This window comes from Cyprinodon tularosa, unplaced genomic scaffold (genome assembly GCF_016077235.1).
Source record: "Cyprinodon tularosa strain WSP-4 unplaced genomic scaffold, ASM1607723v1 ctg1322, whole genome shotgun sequence".
Lineage (NCBI taxonomy): Eukaryota > Metazoa > Chordata > Actinopteri > Cyprinodontiformes > Cyprinodontidae > Cyprinodon > Cyprinodon tularosa.
Window position 1 is genome coordinate 44,649 of NW_024038140.1, and position 27,117 is coordinate 71,765.

General features: G+C 42.6%; 1 long non-coding RNA gene across 1 annotated transcript; it reads right to left on the reverse strand.

Moving 5' to 3' along the window:
- Nucleotides 1–22,294: 22,294 nt before the first annotated feature.
- On the reverse strand, nt 22,295–24,827 carry LOC119778381. The gene is made up of 5 exons (XR_005280054.1): nt 24,676–24,827; nt 23,217–23,495; nt 22,672–22,739; nt 22,511–22,561; nt 22,295–22,439 (listed from the first exon to the last, which is right to left on the reverse strand). It is a non-coding gene; the product is annotated as an uncharacterized LOC119778381 (long non-coding RNA).
- Between the last annotated feature and the right edge of the window lie 2,290 nt (nt 24,828–27,117).

The following is a 27,117-nucleotide window of genomic DNA, read 5'->3' on the forward strand; positions in this document are numbered from 1 at the left end:
AATCGGCGGGCTCCTCTGTTCCTGACCCGGAGCCGCAATCGGCGGGCTCCTCTGTTCCTGACCCGGAGCCGCAATCGACGGGCTCCTCTGTTCCTGACCCGGAGCCTCAATCGGCGGGCTCCTCTGTTCCTGACCCGGAGCCGCAATCGGCGGGCTCCTCTGTTCCTGACCCGGAGCCGCAATCTGCGGGCTCCTCTGTTCCTGACCCGGAGCCGCAGTCGGCGGTCTCCTCAGAGCCTGTTCCAGTCCAGGAGCCACAGTCGGCGGTCTCTTCAGAGCCTGTTCCAGTGCGTCAGTCGGCGGTCACCTCTGAGCCTGTTCCAGAGCCGCTGAAGAGGGGACGGGGTACCCCATGGGGCTACTTACTGAAATTGGGGCGTCATCCTCCTGAGGAGCTGCTTCGCCTCCGGCCCCGCGGCCGGCCCACAGAGCGTCAGCTTCGCCTCCGGCCCCGGGGCAGACCCCCAGAGCATCGGCTTCGTCTCCGGCCCCGAGGCAGACCCCCAGAGCGTCGGCTTCGTCTCCGGCCCTGCGGCAGACCCCCAGAGCGTCGTCTTTGTCTGAGGCCCAGCGGCAGACCCCCAGAGCGTCGGCTTCGTCTCCGGCCCCGCGGCAGACCCCCAGAGCGTTGGTTTCACCTCCGACCCCGCAGCCGGCCATCTTAGACTCTGCTCTGCTGCTGAACCCTGGGCCGGCCTCCAGGACCTCTGCCACGTCTTCGGCCCCTCAGCTGGCCACCTGAGACTCTGCCTCACCGCCGACCCCAGGGTCGATCACCTGAGACTCTGTCTCACTGCCGACCCCAGGGTCGATCACCTGAGACTCTGCCTCACCGCCGACCCCAGGGTTGGCCACCGGAGCCTCTGCCTCGCCGCCGACCCCACGGTCGATCACCTGAGACTCTGTCTTTTGAGTCATCGGAGACTTTTTTTGTATTCGTCCACCTTAAGTGGATTGTTTTTTGTTTCATGGACTCTGATTTCGTTTCTGGCCCTCCTTGCCCTAGTACCCCCTCTGCCCACCCTGGGTGGGTTGTTTTTTGTTTGCTTTTTTTTTCATGGACTGATTCAGAGGGCGTCTGGAATCCGCCCTTGAGGGGGGGGCTCTGTTGGGATCCTCAGGCTTGCCCACCAGAGGGCGCCGAGGATCCTCCTCTGTTTTATGTTGTTTTTCTGTTAGGACTGGGGTTACTGTTGGGATCTGGAGAGTTACCATCTGTCTCAAGCAGAGTGCGCTGTGGGTCTCCTGGGCTGGAGCCCTCCAGCACACCTGAAGCTCGTCAGCCCATCAGGAGACCTTTCCTACTTAAGCAGCGACCAGACCTGTCTTCAACGCCGCAGTGTTGACTAAGTTTGGTTAGCGAACCTGAGCCTCTGTTACCTGAAAGAATCTTAGTAGTTCTCAAAAGAGAAACCTGATTCTAACCTGCCTCTGTATTCTTGCTCACAGGAAACCTGATCGAAGTCTGAAGCTCTGGATGAGCTTTGTCTGGAAACCTGCCTGCCTGCCCAAGGAAGCCAAACCTGAAGGTCTTAGTCTGGATTCCTCCTTCAGCTCTCAGGGGAGAGCTAGGAAGTTGAACCTGAAGATCTCAGTCTGGATTTCTCCCTCAGCTCTCAGGGAAGAGCTAGGAACCAAACCCATGTTTGAGGCCCACTAGCCAGAAGCTAGACGCTGCTGCTGCTAACTTCAAGCCTCAGACCTCAGCCCGCCATCTGCCTTCGAACCCTCCTGGTTCCCTCCTTCGTCCTGCTAACCTCAAGCCTCAGACCTCAGCCAGCCTAGTGCCTCTGAACCCTCCCGGTTCCCTCCTTCGGCCTGCTCACCTCAAGCCTCAGACTTGAGTCTACTGTCTCAGAACCCGCCTTGGACTAAAACCCCTCTGCTGCTCAACTCAGCTCCAGGCAGGAACCCAGCTTAGACTAGCCCTGGACCTGATGACTTCCTGATCTGCTTATTCAAATTATAATAAACCTTTGAACTTTTTCCCTGCCTCCTGATTGTGTTTCTGCACATGGGCTTGAATCCTAAACCCGTCATGACACACTCATTCTTCTCTGATGCACAAAAGAGATTAGATATAAGCAGTGTATTCATATCGGTTGTTGCAAAGATCCAGGAGTGAGAGGGGTACATGTGTATGTTTGGTTATTAATTGGCTATAAAGATGTAGTACATAAAATGCATATTTAGGGTCACATGAACAAGAAACTCACCAAATATAAAAGTACAGCATGCATCACACAAATACCTTATCAAGCTCTTTCAGCTGAAAAAAAATAGGCTGCAGGTTTGTTCTTTGTGAAATACATACAGGCCTCAATAAGAGAGGCCAAGTGGCTTATGCTCATTGGTACTGAAGATTATGTTGAAATTTCTTTTTTTTTTTGGGTTAATTATTTATAGAGCAGAGATATAATCACTGTTTGACATGCAGACTTTCTTTGCGTGTTGCGTTTATCAAATAATCAGTTGCTCAATCTTTTATCTCTTACTGGCATAATTTGTCAAAATTATGGCAGTTAATGCACATCTTAAACAAAAAACAATGACGAATGAGACTTTGCCAGCCTGTCCTGGAAGACAAATGTTAACATTTTAAGGATTGTTACAAACACAGCCGGGAAAAAATGCCCCCTCCAAAAAACATAGTTAAGCAAAACAACCTCCTGGGCCTCTAAATTATCATGCCTGCCCACTGACAACCTTACTGTCACTATCTACCAGCAGGGCAAAAGTAAATAACCCCTCGGGCTTGTTACCAAGAAGGGCAATCAAACAGTTAATCAATTAGTCAATACTTCATCATTTCAATAACAAACATTTGTTAAGTTAATAGAATTTAAAAAGTCATGCAAAGAAAGTAAGGACCAGATGAACAGTGAAAAGATAAGTGTTAGTAATGATTAGACATGCAAATTAGTCAGTTTGTGCCTAGGCAGTTTCCAAACGGCTTTATATACACTGATAAAAAGGAAAATGGATAAAAACAGGAGACTGAAAAACCCAGGGTCAGGTCACATCAGAATTGTTTTAAACTCTCCAGCCTTGTTTATAAAAGTATGACCCAGTTAATCTGCTGAGCTCCTGAGGTTTATCTTGGCCATATGCGTAAGAACTGGTATCACTTTGTCCAGTTCCAGCTCGAAGTGTGATTCATCCTGTTCTTAATCAGACTTGAATGCAATCATAATGGAAAAAAATAAATAAATAAAAAAGGAAAGTACCTTTAAATCAAAATCGTGTAATGTCCCTGTCTGGTATTTTAGTTTCCCAAAAAGTAAAAGTACCCATCCTCCTTCTCTCTGTATTTTTTAATCCAGTCTCTCAGCTGCACTCCAAATATTCACATTATCAAAATATGTGGTGGGGGTACTTCTCTACATCCCCCCAAGACACTTCACCTGCATTGTCTACTGAAGGTGGTCAGAGGGCCCGGTGGCGCCAGTGTACGGCAGCCCTGCTTCTGTCAGTGAGCCCCAGGGCAACTGTGGCTACAGCGTAGCTTGCCACCATCAGTGTGTGAGTGTGTGTGTGAATGGGTGAATGACTGAATGTAGGGTAAAGCACTTTGGTCAAGTCTCCTGACTTGAAAAAGAGCTATATAAGTAAAGGCCATTTACCATTTACCCTTCTGTTATATCCCAAGAGCTCCTTCTAAATCCTGTAAAAATTCAAATCATATTAACGTCACATTAAAAACTATTCTAGATCATTTCAAAATGCACCGTACACTTTCTACCTCACATGCATTCCACATATAGGACAAACAGACAAACATTGGCCACATAAAGTTTGTTTAATCCATCAGTATCAATTTTGATCGATCTTCATAGTGGAATTTTCCCAATTTCAAAATAAGTTTTCACACCACCTATGGTTTCCATGGCCCCGTGTACATCCCAATTTTTAAGTTTTCAGTTCACCACAACTGAATCTACCCAAGCAGGTCTTTAAAGCGTCCCCAGAGTTCTTACTCCATCAGTCCAAGAGTCCCCCCTTCTAATTTTTGAAGGTGTCTGAGCAGGACCTTCAATCAGAATTTCAACCGCTACCCACAGCAGATCGCACAACTTACTTTTTTATTTTTCTTATTTTCTGGTGTACATATTTGCAAGAAAAAACACATAAAACGAAATCGCTCGGAGCAATGTATATAACTCAGATGTATATAACTCTGCTCACTTCAGAACCAACAACACAGCAAAAAAATTTCAGGGTCAGAGTGCCAGAGTGTTTAGTCAGTCACGGTACAGCAAACCCTGAGCCAACCTGTCTGTCTAGTCTCCTGACTACGAAACCTGAACCTGATCCATTTTGTCTTCTCTGCTTCCAAGGTTGAACCTGTCTGAAACCAGAAACCCCTGAAGAGTTTCTCTGTTGGAAATCTGTCTGTCTGATCTCAGAAGAACCCTGGAGAACAAAACCTGTCAAAGACCTGCCAGCCTGCTTCCTGAAGAATCTGGAAGGGAAACTCAAACCTGGTGATCTGCAAGCTCTTAACCAAGCTCAGCCTCCACCAAGCCCTCAGCCTGTCGACAGCCTCTAGAAACCTCATGGTTCCCCCACCTCTGCCGCTCTGCTCAAACTCCAGAACAGTAAACCCAGTCGTGACCAGCCTTGGATCTGATTTCCCCCCTTACCTGTTATTGAACTTATTCTTCATTAAACCTTTGAACATTTTCCCTGTCTCTGAGTGTGTTCTGCATTTGGGCTAGGAACCAAAACCCATCATGACAGTCACCCCCGAACCCGGCAAACCCCAGGACAAAAATGCTCGCCTTAAAGATTTCTGCTTAAAGTAAACCACAAAAGTTTTAAATTAAAATTCTAAACTACCGTATTTTCACGACCATAAGGCGCACCGTACTAAAAGGCGCACTCTCAGTTATGTGTCCCATTTCTGTATTTAACACACACATAAGGCACACCGGACTATAGGGCGCGTTTTTTATATACAGGTACATGTCCTCTACTACCTTTAAATACCACTACTGCGTATTTAAAAATACAGCGGGGGCAAAACTGAGTATGACTGTGCTTTATTCATGTATTTATTACAAAGTATTAATCAAACCTGGGTGCTGGCCGTGAGACAGACACATCGCAGATGACACAGCGCTGTGGTCACTCCTAAATTAACTTAAAATCCTGAAACCTGCTGACGGAATATGTTCGCTTTTATTGCCGGTATCCTGGTGCCTGCAGTTTAAATTATTTAGATGAAAAACACCTGCCAGCCACCGCGTGAACCCAGAGGCTGCCCGGCCTAGAGGCTGCTGATGAAAGGATTTCTACTGTCGGTGCACCGCTGGTATGTGCGGGTCTGAGCGGCTCCGACAGAAATAGATAATCTGGATGAACTGACTGCAATTATTAAGTTTTCAGGTGGACTTTCTCACTTAAAAACATATTAAAACTACTTTATTCCCACTGATCACAGCAAATATAGCTGCAAGATTTAGATTATTTAGATGAAAAATCACCTGCCAGCCACCGCGCTGAAGAGGAGGAGACCCGGCCCAGAGGCTGCTGTTGAATTAAGTTTTCAGGTAGAAAAATAGAGCGGGAGCAAAACTGAGTATGATTGTGCTTTATTCATGTATTTATTACAAAGTATTAATCAAACCCATCAAAGTCATCATCCTCTGTTTCTGAATAAAACAGCTGCGCTAAATCAGACATGCCAATTCCCCTTCTTCGCTGTCAGAGTCACTTTCCGTGCAGCGCAGCTCCTCAGAAATAATGCCGGCTTTTGCAAAAGCTTGAACAACAGAGCCAGCAGACACGTTAGTCCAAGCATCTGCAATCCATCCGCTAACGGTGGCGTAACTTGCCCGGCGCTGCCTTCCACTTATCCTGAAACTGTGGTCTCCGTCTGTCATCCATCGCTCCCACACCGCTCGCAGCCTTACTTTGAACGGCCGCTTCACACCGATGTCGAGTGGTTGAAGTTCCTTTGTCAGACCCCCCGGGATAACGGCGAGCACAGCGTTCATTTGATTCATCTTTTTTTCACATCGGCTGTGAGATGGGCACGCAGCAATGGTGATGCGTGGAAAAAAACACCTGTTCTCCTCACATACACCTGTCTCAGCCACGCTTTCATCATCTCCTCATCCACCCAGCCTTTTTCATTTAATATCATATGTCATCAGAGCGCTGTGTCTGTCTCGCTGTCAGCTCCCAGATAAGCTTCTCTGATTGGTTGATGCCGAGCGTCCAGCAGCAAAACTTCAATTTTTCCATCTCGAGCAGCAGCAGCGTGTTGGCGGTGCGTCAGATGCGTAAACGCTCCCGACGTGCTGCACCAAAACGCGCTGCGGAACCTTTTGCTGCACCTATACGCGCGTCAACCATTGACTTTGCATGTAAACTCGCTGCTTCTGCTGCACCTGCTGGGTCCGGTTCACACCGATGTCGAGCGGTTGAACAGCGAGCACAGCGTTAATTTGTTTCCCCATGTTTTTCACATCAGCTGTGAGATGGGCACGCATGGAGTTACATATTAACAGCGATGGTGAGGGGTGGAAAAAAAACACCTGGTCTCCTTACATTCAGCCACTCTTTCATCATCTCCTCAATGAGGTGGTCTCAAAAGTCGCAGTTACAACACACATAGGGCGCACCGCACCATAGGGGGCACCGCACATTTTGAGGGAAAAAAAAAAGACGTTTAAGTGCGCCTTATAGTCGTGAAAATACGGTAAGCATTTTTACTCCTTTCCTACCGTAATAAAACTAAACATAAGCAAAAAACAAAACAGGAACCCCAAGTTATGTCTGCTAATCTAAAGACTTACCATTCCAAGGCTGGCCTGGGAGCGCCTTGGGATTCCCCTGGAGGAGCTGGCCTAAGTGGCTGGGGAGAGGGACGTCTGGGCCTCCCTACTGAAGCTGCTACCCCCACGACCCCACCCCAGATAAGTGGCAGAAGATGGATGGATATCAGAAGCCCTTTTTTAATTTAGTCATCCAGCTATGTTTAATCCCATAATCTAATCTTTTGTCAATTATCATTTTTGAAGTGGACATGTTACCGTTCATTTTAGACTACTTTTGGTAAGATGAGCAAACATGGCTACTACGGTCTGTCAATTTTACAGAAAAACTCCAATTTAACTCACACCCCTTTGTCTTTTGTCACATAGGGGAATGGCAGCCTAGAAAGAGTTACCGTATTTACGGGACTATAAGGCGCATATAAACGTCTTTTTTTCCCTCAAAATGTGCGGCGCGCCCTATAGTGCGGCGCGCCCTATGTGTGTTGTTACTGCGGACGTTGTTGAGACCACCATGAGAACTTTAAAGGGGGAAGTGTGGGCGTGGATTGTGTATAAAAGAACAGGTATGTGCTTTATGCAGAACTCCTCATTGAGGAGATGATGAAAGAGTGGCTGAGGGAGTTGTATGTAAGGAGACCAGGTGGTTTTTTTCCACTCATCACCATCGCTGTTAATCTGTGACTCCATGCGTGCCCATCTCACAGCTGATGTGAAAAACATGGTGAAACAAATGAACGCTGTGCTTGCTGTTATTCCGGGAGGTCTGACAAAGGAACTTTAACCGCTCGACATCGGTGTGAACCGGCCGTTCAAAGTAATGCTGCGTTCACACCGGACGCAGCAAGAGCAGCAAAATGTTTTTAAGTGAGAAAATCCACCTGAAAACTTAATCATTGCAGTCAGTTCATCCTGATTATCATCCTGCCTTTAAATATTATTTCTGTCGGAGCCCCTCAGACCCCCACATACCAGCGGTGCGCTGTCAGTAGGAATCCCATTAAACAGCAGCTTCTGGCCGGGTAGCCTCCTCACGGTTCACCGCGGCAGCTGGTAGGTGTTTTTCATCTAAATAATCTAAACTGCAGGCACCAGGATAATAAAAGCGAACATATTCTGCTGGCAGATTTCTGCATTTTAAGTTAATTTATGTGTCAATAAACTGTCATCAGCGATGTGTCTGTCTCACAGATAGCTCCCAGGTTTGATTAATAATTTGTAAAAAATACATGAATAAAGCACAGACATACTCAGTTTTGCTCCCACTCTATTTTTAAATACGCAGTAGAGGTATTTAAATGGTTGGCCGCCCTGGTTATTGGGAGTTTGTGTTGCTAAGTTAGCTATTACTTTCATCATGAGGAAAGAAGTTAGTTGACTAACATGCAATTTCACAGGAGCAGGGGGAGACTTGCGTCAGGCTCCATGTAGGACAGCAGGGTTTTATTTACAAGTTTCTGAGTGAGTATAGCTATTGTGGATGTCCAAAAGTGTTTTATTTATTTATTTTGTTATTTGGACTTAGTGTGCTTTGGACATTGCCACTTCTGCTACAGCAATAGAGGTGATCAGGACTAAGAGAGTTGTTCAATAGTAATGTTGACATTTCACTGTGAAACATTTGAAGCATGGGAGGGAAAGCTGACACATTCAGTTCAGCTGTCTAAGTTAACTGGGCCTCTACAATCATACTCTGGTACATATTCACAGTTATATTTTATTTTTTAGCAATCACTCATTCTTCTCCCATGCACTAAAGTGATTAGATATAAGCAGTGTATTCATATCGGTTGTTGCAAAGATCCAGGAACTGAGTGAGAGGGCTACATGTGTATGTTTGGTTATTAATTGGCTATAAAGATGTAGTACATAAATGCATATTTAGGGTCACATGAACAAGAAACTCACCAAATATAAAAGTACAGCATGCATCACACAAATACCTTATCAAGCTCTTTCAGCTGGAAAAATGGGCTGCAGGTTTGTTCTTTGTGAAATGCATACAGGCCTCAATAAGAGAGGCCAAGTGGCTTATGCTCATTGGTACTGAAGATTCTGTTGAAATAGCTTTTTTTTCTTTGGTTAATTATCTATAGAGCAGAGATATAATCACTGTTTAACATGCAGACTTTCTTTGCGTGTTGCGTTTATCAAATGATCAGTTGCTCAATATTTTATCTCTTACTGGCATAATTTGTCAAAATTATGGCAGTTTATGCAAATCTTAAACAAAATACAATGAAGGATGAGACTTTGCCAGCCTGTCCTGGAAGATAAATGTTAACATTTTAAGGATTGTTACAAACACACCCGGGAAAAAATACCCCCTCCAAAAAACATAGTTAAGCAAAACAACCTCCTGGGCCTCTAAATTATCATGCCTGCTCACTGACAACCTTACTGTCACTTTCTACCAGCAGGGCAAAAGTAAATGACCCCTCAGGTTTGCTACCAAGAAAGGCAATCAAACAGTTAATCAATTAGTCAATAGTTCATCATTTCAATAACAAAAATTTGTGAAGTTAATAGAATTTAAAAAGTCATGCAAAGAAAGTAGGTACCAGATGAACAGTGAAAAGATAAGTCTTAGTAATGATTAGACATGCAAATTAGTCAGTTTGTGCCTAGGTAGTTTCCTAACGGCATTATATACACTGATAAAAAGGAAAATGGATAAAAAACAGGAGGCTGAAAAACCCAGGGTCAGGTCACATCAGAATTGTTTTTAATGTAGTGAATGTATGTAGTGTAAAGCGCTTTGGTCAAGTCTCCTGACTTGAAAAAGAGTTATATAAGTACAGGCCATTTACCATTTACCCTTCTGTTATATCCCAAGAGCTCCTTCCAAATCCTGTAAAAATGCAAATCATATTAATGTCACATTAAAAACTATTCTAGATCATTTCAAAATGCACCATACACTTTCTACCTCACACGCATTCCACATATAGGACCAACAGACAAACATTGGCCACATAAAGTTTGTTTAATCCATCAGTATCAATTTTGATCGATCTTAATAGTGGAATTTTCCCAATTTCAACAAATAATCATAATTTCTTCACCAATCCGGTCTTAAGACCTCTGCACCAGTGCTTTTCAGCCTAATTTTAGGACCCCTGTTAAACTACATGTGCACATTTTTAGAAGCCTGAGATTTATTTGCTCCTGTTAGACATCAAAATAAGTTTTCACACCACCTATGGTTTCCATGGCCCCTTGTACATCCCAATTTTTAAGTTTTCAGTTCACCAAAACTGAATCTACCCAAGCAGGTCTTTAAAGCGTCCCCAGAGTTCTTACTCCATCAGTCCATGAGTCCCCCCTTCTAATTTTTGAAGGTGTCTGAGCAGGACCTTCAATCAGAATTTCAACCGCTACCCACAGCAGATCGCACAACTTACTTTTTTTTAAATTATTTTTCTTATTTTCTGGTGCACATATTTGCAAGAAAAAACACATAAAACGAAATCACTCTGAGCAATTTCTCTGTCTTCAGATGTATAAAACTCTGCTCACTTCAGAACCAACAACACAGCAAAAAAATTTCAGGGTCACTGTTGGGATCCTGAGGCTTGCCCACCAGGGGGCGCCGAGGATCCCTTCCTGAGGGGTTGTGTTACTGTCGGGATCTGGGGTTCTGTCTACCTTTCTTCACCAGAGGGCGTACTGGATCTCCTGAGGCTGGAGCTGACTTCACCACCTGTTCCTCATCTGCTCATCAGGAGACCAGTACTTAAGAGGGCTGAGGACAACACTCCAGTGCCAGAGTGTTTAGTCAGTCACGGTACAGCAAACCCTGAGCCAACCTGTCTGTCTAGTCTCCTGACTACGAGACCTGAACCTGAACCTGATCCATTTTGTTTTCTCTGCTTCCAAGGTTTAACCTGTCTGAAACCAGAAACCCCTGAAGAGTTTCTCTGTTGGAAATCTGTCTGTCTGATCTCAGAAGAACCCTGGAGAACCAAACCTGTCAAAGACCTGCCAGCCTGCTTCCTGAAGAATCTGGAAGGGAAACTCAAACCTGGTGATCTGCAAGCTCTTAACCAAGCTCAGCCTCCACCAAGCCCTCAGCCTGCCGACAGCCTCTAGAAACCTCATGGTTCCCCCACCTCTGCCGCTCTGCTCAAACTCCAGAACAGTAAACCCAGTCGTGACCAGCCTTGGATCTGATTTCCCCCCTTACCTGTTATTGAACTCATTCTTCATTAAACCTTTGAACTTTTTCCCTGTCTCTGAGTGTGTTCTGCATTTGGGCTAGGAACCAAAACCCATCATGACAGTCACCCCCGAACCCGGCAAACCCCAGGACAAAAATGCTCGCCTTAAAGATTTCTGCTTAAAGTAAACCACAAAAGTTTTAAATTAAAATTTGAAACTAAGCCTTTTTACTCCTTTCCTACCGTACTAAAACTAAACATAAGCAAAAAACAAAACAGGAACCCCAATTTATGTCTGCTAATCTAAAGACTTACCATCCCAAGGCTGGCCTGGGAGTGCCTCGGGATTCCCCCGGAGAAGCTGTCCTAAGTGGCTGGGGAGAGGGACGTCTGGGCCTCCCTACTGAAGCTGCTACCCCCACGACCCCACCCCGGATAAGTGGCAGAAGATGGATGGATATCAGAAGCCCTTTTTTAATTTAGTCATCCAGCTATGTTTAATCCCATAATCTAATCTTTTGTTAATTATCATTTTTGAAGTGGACATGTTACCGTTCATTTTAGACTACTTTTGGTAAGATGAGCAAACGTGGCTACTACGGTCTGTCAATTTTACAGAAAAACTCCAATTTCACTCACACCCCCTTTGTCTTTTGTTATAGGGGAATGGCAGCCTAGAAAGAGTTACCGTATTTACGGGACTATAAGACCCATATAAACGTCTTTTTTCCCTCAAAATGTGCGGTGCGCCCTATAGTGCGGTGCGCCCTATGTGTGTTGTTACTGCGGACGTTGTTGAGACCACCATGAGAACATTAAAGGGGGAAGTGTGGGCGTGGATTGGGAATAAAAGAACAGGTATGTGCTTTATGCAGAACTCCTCATCTCCTCATTGAGGAGATGATGAAACAGTGGCTGAGGGAGGTGAATGTAAGGAGACCAGGTGGTTTTTTTCCACTCATCACCATCGCTGTTAATCTGTGACTCCATGCGTGCCCATCTCACAGCTGATGTGAAAAACATGGTGAAACAAATGAACGCTGTGCTTGCTGTTATTCCGGGAGGTCTGACAAAGGAACTTCAACCGCTCGACATCGGTGTGAACCGGCCGTTCAAAGTAATGCTGCCTTCACACCGGACGCAGCAAGAACAGCAAAATGTTTTTAAGTGAGAAAATCCACCTGAAAGCTTAATCATTGGAGTCAGTTCATCCAGATTATCATCCTGCCTTTAAATATTATTTCTGTCAGAGGCGCTCAGACCCCCACATACCAGCGGTGCGCTGTCAGTAGGAATCCCATTCAACTGCAGCCTCTGGCCGGGTCACCTCCTCGCGGTTCACCGCGGCAGCTGGTAGGTGTTTTTTATCTAAATAATCTAAACTGCAGGCACCAGGATAATAAAAGCGAACATATTCTGCTGGCAGATTTCTGCATTTTAAGTTAATTTATGCGTCAATAAACTGTTTCAGAGGAGTGATCACAGCGCTCTGTTATCAGCGATGTGTCTGTCTCACGGCCAGCTCCCAGGTTTGATTAATAATTTGTAATAAATACATGAATAAAGCACAAACATACTCAGTTTTGCTCCCACTCTATTTTTAAATACGCAGTAGAGGTATTTAAACGGTTGGCCGCCCTGGTTATTGGGAGTTTGTGTTGCTAAGTTAGCTATTACTTTCATCATGAGGAAAGAAGTTAGTTGACTAACATGCAATTTCACAGGAGCAGGGGGAGACTTGCGTCAGGCTCCATGTAGGACAGCAGGGTTTTATTCACAAGTTTCTGAGTGAGTATAGCTATTGTGGATGTCGAAAAGTGTTTTATTTATTTATTTTTTGTTATTTTGACTTAGTGTGCTTTGGACATTGCCACTTCTGCTACAGCAATAGAGGTGTTCAGGACTTGCCGCCGCCTGTGATTGTTGTTCCTTCCCTCTTTTCCACAGGCAAAGTTTTTTTTTTCTTCTTCTTCTCCTGGCTGTGGTACTTGGGGTCTAAATGGACTCCAACTCCATGTTTTTCCATTTTCCCAAGGGACTGTGAGTACAACCAACTCTTCTAAGAAATATGAGCTCCAGCAGTGCGACACCAAACAGTGCACCATTAGACTGAGCTATAAAATTCTGGGTTTTATTAATTTGTTTTGTTTTGAATGTAATTTATTTCTTTAATTTGTTTTTTTGAAATAAATTTGGGATACTCCGAGAGTTTATTGATGTATAAGAGAGTTGTTCAGCAGTAATGTTGACATTCCACTGTGAAACATTTGAAGCATGGGAGGGAAATCTGACACATTCAGTTCAGCTGTCTAAGATAACTGGGCCTCTACAATCATACTCTGGTACATATTCACAGTTATATTTTATTTTTTAGCAATCACTCATTCTTCTCCCATGCACAAAAGTGATTAGATATAAGCAGTGTATTCATATCGGTTGTTGCAAAGATCCAGGAACTGAGTGAGAGGGCTACATGTGTATGTTTGGTTATTAAGTGGCTATAAAGATGTAGTACATAAATGCATATTTAGGGTCACATGAACAAGAAACTCACTAAATATAAAAGTACAGCATGCATCACACAAATACCTTATCAAGCTCTTTCAGCTGGAAAAAATAGGCTGCAGGTTTTTTCTTTGTGAAATACATACAGGTCTTAATAAGAGAGGCCAAGTGGCTTATGCTCATTGGTACTGAAGATTCTGTTGAAATTTATTTATTTATTTTTTTTTTTGGTTAATTATCTATAGAGCAGAGATATAATCACTGTTTAACATGCAGACTTTCTTTGCGTGTTGCGTTTATCAAATAATCAGTTGCTCAATCTTTTATCTCTTACTGGCATAATTTGTCAAAATTATGGCAGTTAATGCACATCTTAAACAAAACACAATGAAGGATGAGACTTTGCCAGCCTGTCCTGGAAGACAAATGTTAACATTTTAAGGATTGTTACAAACACAGCCGGGAAAAAATATCCCCTCCAAAAAACATAGTTAAGCAAAACAACCTCCTAGGCCTCTAAATTATCATGCCTGCTCACTGACAACCTTACTGTCACTATCTACCAGCAGGGCAAAAGTAAATAACCCCTCGGGTTTGTTACCAAGAAGGGCAATCAAACAGTTAATCAATTAGTCAATACTTCATCATTTCAATAACAAAAATTTGTAAAGTTAATAGAATTTAAAAAGTCATGCAAAAAAAGTAAGGACCAGATGAACAGTGAAAAGATAAGTGTTAGTAATGATTAGACATGCAAATTAGTCAGTTTGTGCCTAGGCAGTTTCCAAACGGCATTATATACACTGATAAACAGGAAAATGGATAAAAAACAGGAGGCTGAAAAACCCAGGGTCAGGTCACATCGGAATTGTTTTTAACTCTCCAGCCTTGTTTATAAAAGTATGACCCAGTTAATCTGCTGAGCTCCTGAGGTTTATCTTGGCCATATGCTAAGAACTGGTATCACTTTGTCCAGTTCCAGCTCGAAGTGGGATTCATCCTGTTCTTAATCAGACTCGAATGCAATCATAATGGAAAAAAATAAAAAAGGAAAGTACCTTTAAATCAAAATCGTGTAATGTCCCTGTCTGGGATTTTAGTTTCCCAAAAAGTAAAAGCACCCATCCTCCTTCTCTCTGTATTTTTTAATTTGCATTCTCTCAGCTGCACTCCAAATATTCACATTATCAAAATATTTCGTGGGGGTACTTCTCTACACCCCCCCAAGACACTTCACCTGCATTGTCTACTGAAGGTGGTCAGAGGGCCCGGTGGCGCCAGTGTACGGCAGCCCTGCTTCTGTCAGTGAGCCCCAGGGCAGCTGTGGCTACAGCGTAGCTTGTCACCATCAGTGTGTGAGTGTGTGCGTGAATGTGTGAATGACTGAATGTAATGTAAAGCGCTTTGGTCAAGTCTCCTGACTTGAAAAAGAGCTATATAAGTACAGGCCATTTACCATTTACCCTTCTGTTATATCCCAAGAGCTCCTTCTAAATCCTGTAAAAATTCAAATCATATTAATGTCACATTCAAAATTATTCTAGATCATTTCAAAATAAACACAGCAAAAATTTTCAGGGTCACTGTTGGGATCCTGAGGCTTGCCCACCAGGGGGCGCCGAGGATCCCTTCCTGAGGGGTTGTGTTACTGTCGGACGGGATCTGGGGTTCTGTCTACCTTCCTCCACCAGAGGGCGTACTGGATCTCCTGAGGCTAGAGCTTACTTCACCACCTGTTCCTCATCTGCTCATCAGGAGACCAGTACTTAAGAGGGCTGAGGACAACACTCCAGTGCCAGAGTGTTTAGTCAGTCATGGTACAGCAAACCCTGAGCCTGTCATGATGGGTTCTGGGAGTAAAGCCCAAAATGCAGAACACACACGGGGAAACTGGGTAAACGTCCAAAAGAGTTTATTAAAGCAGAAACATGGATATGACACGGGAACTGGTTCAGACTGGGGAGCGGGTTCACTGGAGATTGTACTGGGACTGGAGACTGTTGGTTAGCAGAGTTCATGAGAGGCTAAGCTTCTAGCTTCAGGCTTAGCGTGGCAGTCCTAGATTTGAGCTTCCAGCTCACTGCAGAGAACAACAAGGGAAAACACGAAGGACTCTAGAAACTGATTCCACGTAGGAACCTCCAGGGAAACTCCACATAGTATTCTTCAGGTTTCAACCACGTAGGAATCTTTGGGTTAGGGAACAACAGGGGAAAATCCATATGGGAACCTCTAGGGAAACTCCACGTAGAAGTCTTCAGGTTTCAACCACGTAGGAATCTTGGGTTGGCTCACCAGGGCAGATTAGCAGGTTAGCTCTCCTAGAGCTTCAGGCTTGAAACTGGTTTCCTGTGATGCAACTCTTCCAGAGCTGCAGGCCAGAGACAGGTTGCCAGAGAGACAGCTCTTCCAGAGCTTCACGAAGAGACAGGAGGTGAAGCTCATCCAGAGCTTCACGAGGAGACAGGAGGTTAAGCTCATGCAGAGCTTTCACGAAGAGACAGGATTCCTGTGAGGCAGAGACAAGGAAGAGTTAGAATCTGATCTCACACAAGAGATAACAAAGATTCTTCTGTAACAGAGGCTCAGGAAGCTAACCAACTAAGATCAACACTGCGGCGTGGAAGCAAGGTCAGGCAGGAGCTTATAAAGGAGAGGTCTTCTGATGAGAGGATTAGCAACAGGTGTGCAGGAAGGTTCCAGCTCCAAAAGACCCACGGCGCACTCTGCTGGAGACAGAGGGTAGTCTCCAGATCCCCACAGTAACTCAACCCTAAAGGAAAAAACACAGAGCAGAAGAGGATCCTCGGCGCCCTCTGGAGGGCAAGCCTGAGGATCCCAACAGAGCCAACCTGTCTGTCTAGTCTCCTGACTACGAGACCTGAACCTGATCCATTTTGTCTTCTCTGCTTCCCAGGTTGAACCTGTCTGAAACCAGAAACCCCTGAAGAGTTTCTCTGTTGGAAATCTGTCTGTCTGATCTCAGAAGAACCCTGGAGAACCAAACCTGTCAAAGACCTGCCAGCCTGCTTCCTGAAGAATCTGGAAGGGAAACTCAAACCTGGTGATCTGCAAGCTCTTAACCAAGCTCAGCCTCCACCAAGCCCTCAGCCTGCCGACAGCCTCTAGACCCTTCTGGTTCCCCCACCTCTGCCGCTCTGCTCAAACTCCAGAACAGTAAACCCAGTTGTGACCAGCCTTGGATCTGATTTCCCCCCTGACCTGTTATTGAACTCATTCTTCATTAAACCTTTGAACTTTTTCCCTGTCTCTGAGTGTGTTCTGCATTTGGGCTAGGAACCAAAACCCATCATTACAGTCACCCCCGAACCCGGCAAACCCCAGGACAAAAATGCTCGCCTTAAAAATTTCTGCTTAAAGTAAACCACAAAAGTTTTAAATTAAAATTCTAAACTAAGCCTTTTTACTCCTTTCCTACCGTAATAAAACTAAACATAAGCAAAAAACAAAACAGGAACCCCAATTTATGTCTGCTAATCTAAAGACTTACCATCTCAAGGCTGGCCTGGGAGCGCCTTGGGATCCCCCTGGAGGAGCTGGCCTAAGTGGCTGGGGAGAGGGACGTCTGGGCCTCCCTACTGAAGCTGCTACCCCCACGACCCCACCCCGGATAAGTGGCAGAAGATGGATGGATATCAGAAGCCCTTTTTTAATTTAGTCATCCAGCTATGTTTAATCCCATAATCTAATCTTTTGTCAATTATCATTTTTGTGGACATGTTACCGTTCATTTTAGACTACTTTTGGTAAGATGAGCAAACGTGGCTACTACGGTCTGTCAATTTTACAGAAAAACTCCAATTTCACTCACACCCCCTTTGTCTTTTGTCACATAGGGGAATGGCAGCCTAGAAAGAGTTACCGTATTTACGGGACTATAAGACGCATATAAACGTCTTTTTTCCCTCAAAATGTGCGGCGCTCCCTATGTGTGTTGTTACTGCGGACGTTGTTGAGACCACCATGAGAACGTTAAAGGGGGAAGTGTGGGCGTGGATTGTGTATAAAAGAACAGGTATGTGCTTTATGCAGAACTCCTCATTGAGGAGATGAGGAGTGGCTGAGGGAGGTGTATGTAAGGAGACCAGGTGGTTTTTTCCACTCATCACCATCGCTGTTAATCTGTGACTCCATGCGTGCCCATCTCACAGCCAATGTGAAAAACATGGTGAAACAAATGAACGCTGTGCTTGCTGTTATTATGGGAGGTCTGACAAAGGAACTCGACATCGGTGTGAACCGGCCGGTCAAAGTAATGCTGCGTTCACACCGGACGCAGCAAGAGCAGCATAATGTTTTTAAGTGAGAAAATCCACCTGAAAACTTAATAATTGCAGTCAGTTCATCCAGATTATCATCCTGCCTTCAAATATCATTTCTGTCGGAGCCCCTCAGACCCAAACATACCAGCGGTGCGATGTCAGTAGGAATCCCATTCAACAGCAGCCTCTGGCTTGGTCGCCTCCTCGCGGTTCACCACGGCAGCTGGTAGGTGTTTTTCATCTAAATAATCTAAACTGCAGGCACCAGGATAATAAAAGCGAACATATTCTGCTGGCAGATTTCTGCATTTTAAGTTAATTTATGCGTCAATAAACTTTCAGAGGAGTGATCACAGTGCTCTGTCATCAGCGATGTGTCTGTCTCACGGCCAGCTCCCAGGTTTGATTAATAATTTGTAATAAATACATGAATAAAGCACAAACATACTCAGTTTTGCTCCCACTCTATTTTTAAATACGCAGTAGAGGTATTTAAACGGTTGGCCGCCCTGGTTATTGGTTGTTTGTGTTGCTAAGTTAGCTATTACTTTCATCATGAGGAAAGAAGTTAGTTGACTAACATGCAATTTCACAGGAGCAGGGGGAGACTTGCGTCAGGCTCCATGTAGGACAGCAGGGTTTTATTTACAAGTTTCTGAGTGAGTATAGCTATTGTGGATGTCGAAAAGTGTTTTATTTATTTATTTTTTGTTATTTTGACTTAGTGTGCTTTGGACATTGCCACTTCTGCTACAGCAATAGAGGTGTTCAGGACTTGCCGCCGCCTGTGATTGTTGTTCCTTCCCTCTTTTCCACAGGCAAAGTTTTTTTTTTCTTCTTCTTCTCCTGGCTGTGGTAATTGGGGTCTAAATGGACTCCAACTCCATGTTTTTCCATTTTCCCAAGGGACTGTGAGTACAACCAATTCTTCTAAGACATATGAGCTCCAGCAGTGCGCCACCGAACAGTGCACCATTATACTGAGCTATAAAATTCTGGGTTTTATTAATTTGTTTTGTTTTGAATGTAATTTATTTCTTTAATTTGTTTTTTTGAAATAAATTTGGGATCCTCCGAGAGTTTATTGATGTATAAGAGAGTTGTTCAGCAGTAATGTTGACATTTCACTGTGAAACATTTGAAGCATGGGAGGGAAAGCTGACACATTCAGTTCAGCTGTCTAAGATAACTGGGCCTCTACAATCATACTCTGGTACATATTCACAGTTATATTTTATTTTTTAGCAATCACTCATTCTTCTCCCATGCACAAAAGAGATTAGATATAAGCAGTGTATTCATATCGGTTGTTGCAAACATCCGGGAACTGAGTGAGAGGGCTACATGTGTATGTTTGGTTATTAATTGGCTATAAAGATGTAGTACATAAATGCATATTTAGGGTCACATGAACAAGAAACTCACTAAATATTAAAGTACAGCATGCTTCACACAAATACCTTATCAAGCTCTTTCAACTGGAAAAATATGCTGCAGGTTTGTTCTTTGTGAAATACATACAGGTCTTAATAAGAGAGGCCAAGTGGCTTATGCTCATTGGTACTGAAGATTCTGTTGAATTTTTTTTTTTTTTTGGTTAATTATCTATAGAGCAGAGATATAATCACTGTTTAACATGCAGACTTTCTTTGCGTGTTGCGTTTATCAAATTATCAGTTGCTCAATCTTTTATCTCTTACTGGCATAATTTGTCAAAATTATGGCAGTTAATGCACATCTTAAACAAAACACAATGAAGGATGAGACTTTGCCAGCCTGTCCTGGAAGATAAATGTTAACATTTTAAGGATTTTTACAAACACAGCCGGGAAAAAATATCCCCTCCAAAAAACATAGTTAAGCAAAACAACCTCCTGGGCCTCTAAATTATCATGCCTGCTCACTGACAACCTTACTGTCACTATCTACCAGCAGGGCAAAAGTAAATGACCCCTCAGGTTTGCTACCAAGAAAGGCAATCAAACAGTTAATCAATTAGTCAATAGTTCATCATTTCAATAACAAAAATTAGTAAAGTTAATAGAATTTAAAAAGTCATGCAAAGAAAGTAAGGACCAGATGAACAGTGAAAAGATAAGTGTTAGTAATGATTAGACATGCAAATTAGTCAGTTTGTGCCTAGGCAGTTTACAAACGGCATTATATACACTGATAAAAAGGAAAATGGATAAAAAACAGGAGGCTGAAAAACCCAGGGTCAGGTCACATCGGAATTGTTTTTAACTCTCCAGTCTTGTTTATAAAAGTATGACCCAGTTAATCTGCTGAGCTCCTGAGGTTTATCTTGGCCATATGCTAAGAACTGGTATCACTTTGTCCAGTTCCAGCTCGAAGTGTGATTTATCCTGTTCTTAATCAGATTCGAATGCAATCATAATGGAAAAAAAGAAAAAAAAAAAAAGAAAAGGAAAGTACCTTTAAATCAAAAATCATGTAATGTCCCCCTCTGGGATTTTAGTTTCCCAAAAAGTAAAAGCACCCATCCTCCTTCTCTCTGTATTTTTTAATCTGCAGTCTCTCAGCTGCACTCCAAATATTCACATTATCAAAATATTTGGTGGGGGTACTTCTCTACACAAACAGGACAAACAGACAAACATTGGCCACATAAAGTTTGTTTAATCCATCAGTATCAATTTTGATCGATCTTCATAGTGGAATTTTCCCAATTTCAACAAATAATCATAATTTCTTCACCAATCCAGTCTTAAGACCTCTGCACCAGTGCTTTTCAGCCTAATTTTAGGATCCTTGTTAAACTACATGTGCACATTTTTAGAAACCTAAGATTTATTTGCTCCTGTTAGACATCAAAATAAGTTTTCACACCACCTATGGTTTCCATGGCCCCTTGTACATCCCAATTTTTCAGTCTCAGTTCACCACAACTGAATCAATCCAAGCAGGTCTTTAAAGCGTCCCCGGAGTTCTTACTCCATCAGTCCATGAGTCCCCCTGCTAACCCCTGTTAGTTCACCGTTAAAATGTCACCGTTAAAAGTGTATCCATCCTTTTTTCTCCTGCACACGCTGATCTTATATCAGACCGTTACACTGGAGTCAGTGAGTTCCCTTGGCATTTTGGACCGTGGTTTTAAAAGCTACAGTTAGCTACCTTCCGTCAGCTTAGTGTCCGTCAGTCAAATATGTCCCCCTTAGAGTAATCCTTTCTGTCACTCTTAGCTCTCTCAAAAACGTATATACATATACACTGGCCAGTAGACAAACAACAACAAAAATTAGACAAACATGTAGTGCGACAGCAATAGGTATCTCCTCTTCTAGAGTCCGTTTCAATTCTTTTCCCCTCACAGCCCCGCTTGTTTCAGCTCTCTTAAAAAAAGCAACTGGAGAAAGCTCTCAAACCAATGTCGGCTGCCACCAGACAGCACCGCTTCTTTCGCCCTCCCTTTAACAGTAGGGAAACACGACACAGCTTAACCTAATATTGGCCGTCTCTTCAGCCCATTTCTTTTGTTCCTCTTAAGGAGAGAAACCGGACAAAACTCTAAAACCAAATATTGGCTGGCATCTTGCGTTCAACTGTTTTCAGAAATGCATCTTTCGTGTCTGCAGGCAGACTGGGAATAAAATCACTGTCCCTGACTCAACCCCAGGAACTTTAAACTCAGACAGATCTATTTGATATTAATTAAACCCGATACAATTCTAGTGTTTTGTTTCTTCTGTCTTGTTTGCTAAAATATTTAGACTTCATTCTAACTCGATTTCAACCTTTTTACTTTTTGCTTAAAATAACACTTATTAGACGAATTTTGAAGGACAAGTGGAAAACATTGAATCATTATCTAAGCGCATCTTAAAGTTTAATTTCAGTTAGTATTGTAAGTTACCACATTCTACTTGACAGTCAAAACATTATGACTTAGAATCCTACAAAATAAACGTATAAGCTCTTCTACACAAAGACAAAAAGGGATAAAAAAACCTGAAAGAATCTAAGAGCTACAGGAATTAAAGTGTCCCCCAGTACAAGGTTGATGGTGGTGATACCCTAAATTTACTGTAAATATTTCTGATGACTATAATCCCATATGTAAAAAAAGACAAAGGGGGTGCGAGTGAAACTGGAGTTTTTCTGTAAAATTGACAGACGGTAGTAGCCATGTTTGCTCAGCCATGTCTTTGTCTAAATACGTCCCCGCCTTTTCTTTTTAGGGCTTTCATCACAGGCCTGCACAAATTACAAAGGCAGTGCATTTCACTCTAGTGAGCTTCATATTCCTCTTCTTCTGGTTTGGCTTCATTTATAGAGTAGCGCCATCTCACTATGGAGCTGAGTCCGACATGGTTTTTAGACGTACAGTGTGAGCAGAGCGTCGTGTTGCATACATACATAGAAATTGCATTGTGAGCGGTTTCGTTGTATAGTGTGAGCTATAACTGAGTGCAATGGTGTACAGTCATGGCCAGAAGTATTGAGAATGACACAAATATTATATTTTCACATGATCTGCTGCCCTCTGGTTTTCATGTGTGTGTCAGATGTTGTCGTCACATACAGAAATACTATTGCAATCATATTATGAGTAACAAAAGCTTTTAATGACAGTTAGAATGAGTTAATGCAGTGGGTCAGACGACCTTCCTGTCTATTAGTTCTCATCAACCTTGTCCTGATCCTTGATAGCAGCTTGTTGAGGAAGGACGTATTCCTCTGAATTTCCCCTAAAATAAACATACAGCATCTTTAATCACAGCTTAGAGTGTTTTAAATCTTTCAGCAGCTCAAACTGCACCTTGTTCAGCATCTGTAGAGCCTCTCATGGGTTCATACTCTGAAGCATCACCTGTCATATTGAAGAAGTCAAACTGTTACTCATCTCATTCATGAGTGTTTATAGCTTTCCTTCATGTTCTTGATCACAAAGACTAAAAATGAGCAAGATAGAAACCTGACCAGCAGCAGGTGAGGAGTGGGGATGCTGCTGACTCTCATCCTGGTCGACTGCTGCAGGATGTTTGAGCCTGGAGTGAATAAAGATGTTTATTAGCAACAAAAATCTATTTCAGTATAAGATCATATTTAGAAATAAAAACGTCAAACGTACTCAAAACATACATCTGAAAAGAAGAAAAGAATAACCAGAACTCCGAAAAATAGTCTAAACCACATCATGACCTGCAACAATGTAGAGGGAGAGTTAAAAGCATTAGGCGACAGTGGGCCAGACCTTCATCTGGAGTCACATGTTTACATTCAGTCCAACTTTTACTGCAGCCTCCATTATATCCAACATTTAAGATCTAAATCATTGTCATTATATCCCTTAATCTCAGATCCTCATTGGTTGTTGACTTCATTATTTTTAATTCCGTCCCAAACTTCATATTCTATACTTGATCAAACTGATGTATATTTATTTACCAACAGGCTCTTGATTCACCAGCAGGTCAAACATAATGTGTTCATTGAACCACAAGGATTCATGTTTCTGAACATACCTTTGTTAGAGAGGCTGTCAGTGTTTCTACACCTCAATGTTTCTGATGCTGACATCTCACTGACAGCATTAGAGGCATTGCAGGTGACTGTTGTGTCTCCATCTTGTGGTGTGATGTGGTAATGCAGCTTGGGGCCTTCATGTGTTTGGTTTCCTACAGTCAGGATGTAGTTGGTGTTTCTGTGAGGAGCTGCTCTGCATTCCAGATAAACTGTGCAGGATCCATTTAAGTCAGGCTCACTGATGTTATAAACCAGTTTGGGCTTCGTAGATATTGGCTCTGATGTGAGAACAGAGGGAGAAGGAGAGTGACGGCTCAACTACAGCATTAGTCTGTATAAAGGAAATGACACAATCAACCAAGTAAAGCTCAGACTATGAACTGATCAACTTTATTACAGTTTCTCTACTCAAACTCAGTCATCCTGGTTTTCAGGGAGCAAATTTAAACCTCAAAATAAACAAAGCAACCAGAATGAAAACATCAGTATAAAATCACTAGAAACGATAAATGATGTTAGGGTTACAGTTCATTGATATTTTAGTCATTAAAGATAATTCTCTCTACTGAAGCTGGTGTTGTTATGATTGTTTCATTAAAGGTTATTTAAATAAAGTTCCAAGTAATTAAAAGGTTAGTAGTTGAAAACATTGTTTTTAGCTGGTTATCCTGGTGTTCAGGTAGCCTGACGTAGTCCGACTCAATTCTAGTCAGAATATGAGTCTGATACTGCTCCATAGAGCTGTGATTATGGGGCGTGTTTCGAACGAACCAGGAAAAAAATGCCTCTGCACTCAATTGGATAGACCTACAACCAATAAGAGCAACGGAGTGCGTGACGTATGTTAAGCGACGCATAGTTGTTGTCCACAAAAATCAAAGCGTGCAGTTTCACGCCTATAATAAGAAGATGAGACTTGATCGCGTTTCTCTGTTCCTCTTTTAAAATTAATTTGCTGTCGATATCTTCTAGAACAGACCTAATAGCAGAATCTACTCACCTCAACTCTCCAGCGGCAGCCATTGTTGTTGTCACCCAAGCGCGCATTGGTCACGTGGTTGATTGATACTGTTGGTCATCTGTCCATCATCGTATAAAGCCCGCCCTGACAATTTGATTGGATCGCCTGACAGTGGGCGATAATACTCGCGCTACTATGGAGCAGAGCCAGACCGAACTTCCCCGAACTCAAACTTTGTGGGCGGGACTAAGTTCGGAATGGCACCCAGGCTAGTGTTCAGGAACCCTTTATCAAACACAACAACCAGAATGAAAACATCAGTATTAAATAACTGTAGGTTTTTATTTTAGTAAATAAAGATCATTCTCTCTACTGGATTTTCTCACATTAAACAGCTGCTGTATTTAGATAATAAGCTTTAGGATTGGATGTAAATAAATAAAATACACATCAACTAATTATAATGTTTTGTTAAATATGGTCAGCTTATGAATCACCTCCCAACAGGAGGAGACCCAGGAAGAGACCCAGGACACGCTGGACAGACTATGTTTCTCAGCTGGTGTGGGAGCGCCTCAGGGTTCCCCCAGAGGAGCTGACCCATCCTGGATGGATGGATGGATGGATGGATGGATGGATGGATGGATGGATGGATGGATGGATGGATGGATGGATGGATGGATGGATGGATGGATGGATGGATGGATGGATGGCAGTATCTATAACAACCCAAACACACAGGGTTTCAGGATTAGACATCCCCAGTTATTAATTTCATAAACTCACCAGATCTGAACGCCCTGTTAAAAAACTTCACACCCATGAGTAGAGGTAATGCAGTAATTCACTTTCACTCTATTCAGCTGGCTGAATAGAGTGACAGTAGATTACCATGTTCAGTAACATTTCACCAACATACATGTCAACAGGTGCAGAAATCTGCTTAATTTCAGAAAACTCTTTATTGCAGTGATTCCCTCAAAGTGTTGCTCAAGATTTTAGTTTAGCCCCATCATGCTTGTTTACTTGTTTATTTTAATGCATACAGTATAAAAAACATATTAGATTTTAGGGGTACTTTGATTTAATTTAGAGGGGCTTTAGCACCCCCCAAAAAAGCATAAATGGCTATAGTCCAGAATCAGTATGACAGGCTTATCAAAAACGTAAGAAGAAAAAAACATTCCACCAGACATTGTTTCCAATTTTGAAGACGTTTCGCTTAGAATCTAGGGAGCTTTTTCAGTTCAAAATTTATTTTGGAATGACTATGACCTGGATGACTAATAATCTTTACCAGCTGTATGGCAGGCTATTTCGATATTTATTTGAAGTGCTGTCCTCTCTGTTCCATTTGCAGATCACTAGGATAAGATTGTTTTTGGTCAGAGCTGCATTCATAGTAGTCAGAACTGTAAAAAAAAAAGATATCCTTAATCAAATCTATGAACTCAATTTCAGGATGCAAAAAAATAAATAAATAACAGTACTTGTAAGAATAAGCTTTCAGACGACTGGAAATCAGATTCAGTATACCGTAAATTCTCTAATATTGGCCTGTATTCCAATAGCGGCCGGGTCTCTAATAATGGCCGGTCTCGCTGTCAGAGGAGGTAAATAATGGCCGGTCTCTAATACAGGCCGGGGCTATAAACGTTTTTTCTGGGCATACCTCAACATTATACTTGTGGTAGTAACATACAAGTACCACAGCCCTGCGCAGCTGGACGACAGGCCCTGACTGCTGCCCGTCTGCGCGAGGAAGAGAACAGACACGCAGCAGAACAGGAGGAGCGCGAGTGATGAGGAGATTAAAGGGAGAGATGAAGAGGAAGAGAAAAACTGAGGAGGAGGATTAAACAGAATTGGAGGATTTTTTTTTTTTTTTTTACTTCAAACCAAGCGAGACATGGTAACTGTACTTTTTCAATAAATGAACCTAGTGTTTTATAGGTTCAAATAGACACAAAATCTCATTTTTATTCATTCCACTGGTAGTCTGTTTTGCTCAAATAGCAATAGAGGCCTGTCTCTAATTCTGGCCTCTATCCAATAAAGGCCTGGACCGCGATGCACTTGAGTGAAATAAAGGCCCGGGCCTATATTAGAGAATTTACGGTATATTTCAGACGTCTCCAATGCATTTTTTCTAATCAGAATTAACATTTCAGACATCTAAAATAATATCTAACATTAACATTTTAGATCCAAAATGCATTACGTTTCCAAATCATGTCTTGTGGGCTTTTGCTTCAAGAAATCTAAATTAACATTCTCCCTGTCAAGAACTACGATGAACTGTAATTTCAGATCTCCATATTACGATTATCGTTGTGATAGTTTCAGAAGTAAAAAATGAATAATATTCTCAGGCGCGCTGGAAGCTGTTTCAAGCGAGGGGGGCTGATGGCTGGGTTGGAAAACACATGACGTCATTATGTTGAGGGCTGTGGCTGACGTTTTTAACATAATATTGTAGGCCTAAATTTGTCGCCAAAAACTGCCATTTCAAATGCTTCGGAACAAAGCATAAACATTTTAAACTTTATTTCTTCTCTTTTAATCATTATAAACAAAGAACAGCTCCCAATCAACAGAATCAGGAATACTTGAATTAAACATGGCCTAAATATAGCCTAAACTGAGCATTGAACGTCTTGAAAGTCCATTCGACTATGGATATGGGGAATGATTTCATATCTGAAACAAAAAACACACACACACAAAAAAAAAACATATTTTATCACTAAATAGCTTAATACAGACATAATATTTAGTGATATGCAGCCTTATTCTAGGGTAGACTTCTTCAGCCACAGGACTACGACGAATAGGCACAGCATATAGAAATAAATAAGAAATAAATAACGCTAAATAAATGCAGTATAGGGGAATTGAAACCATTTCTTACCTCGAAATAGTCAGAAATACGTTCCTGC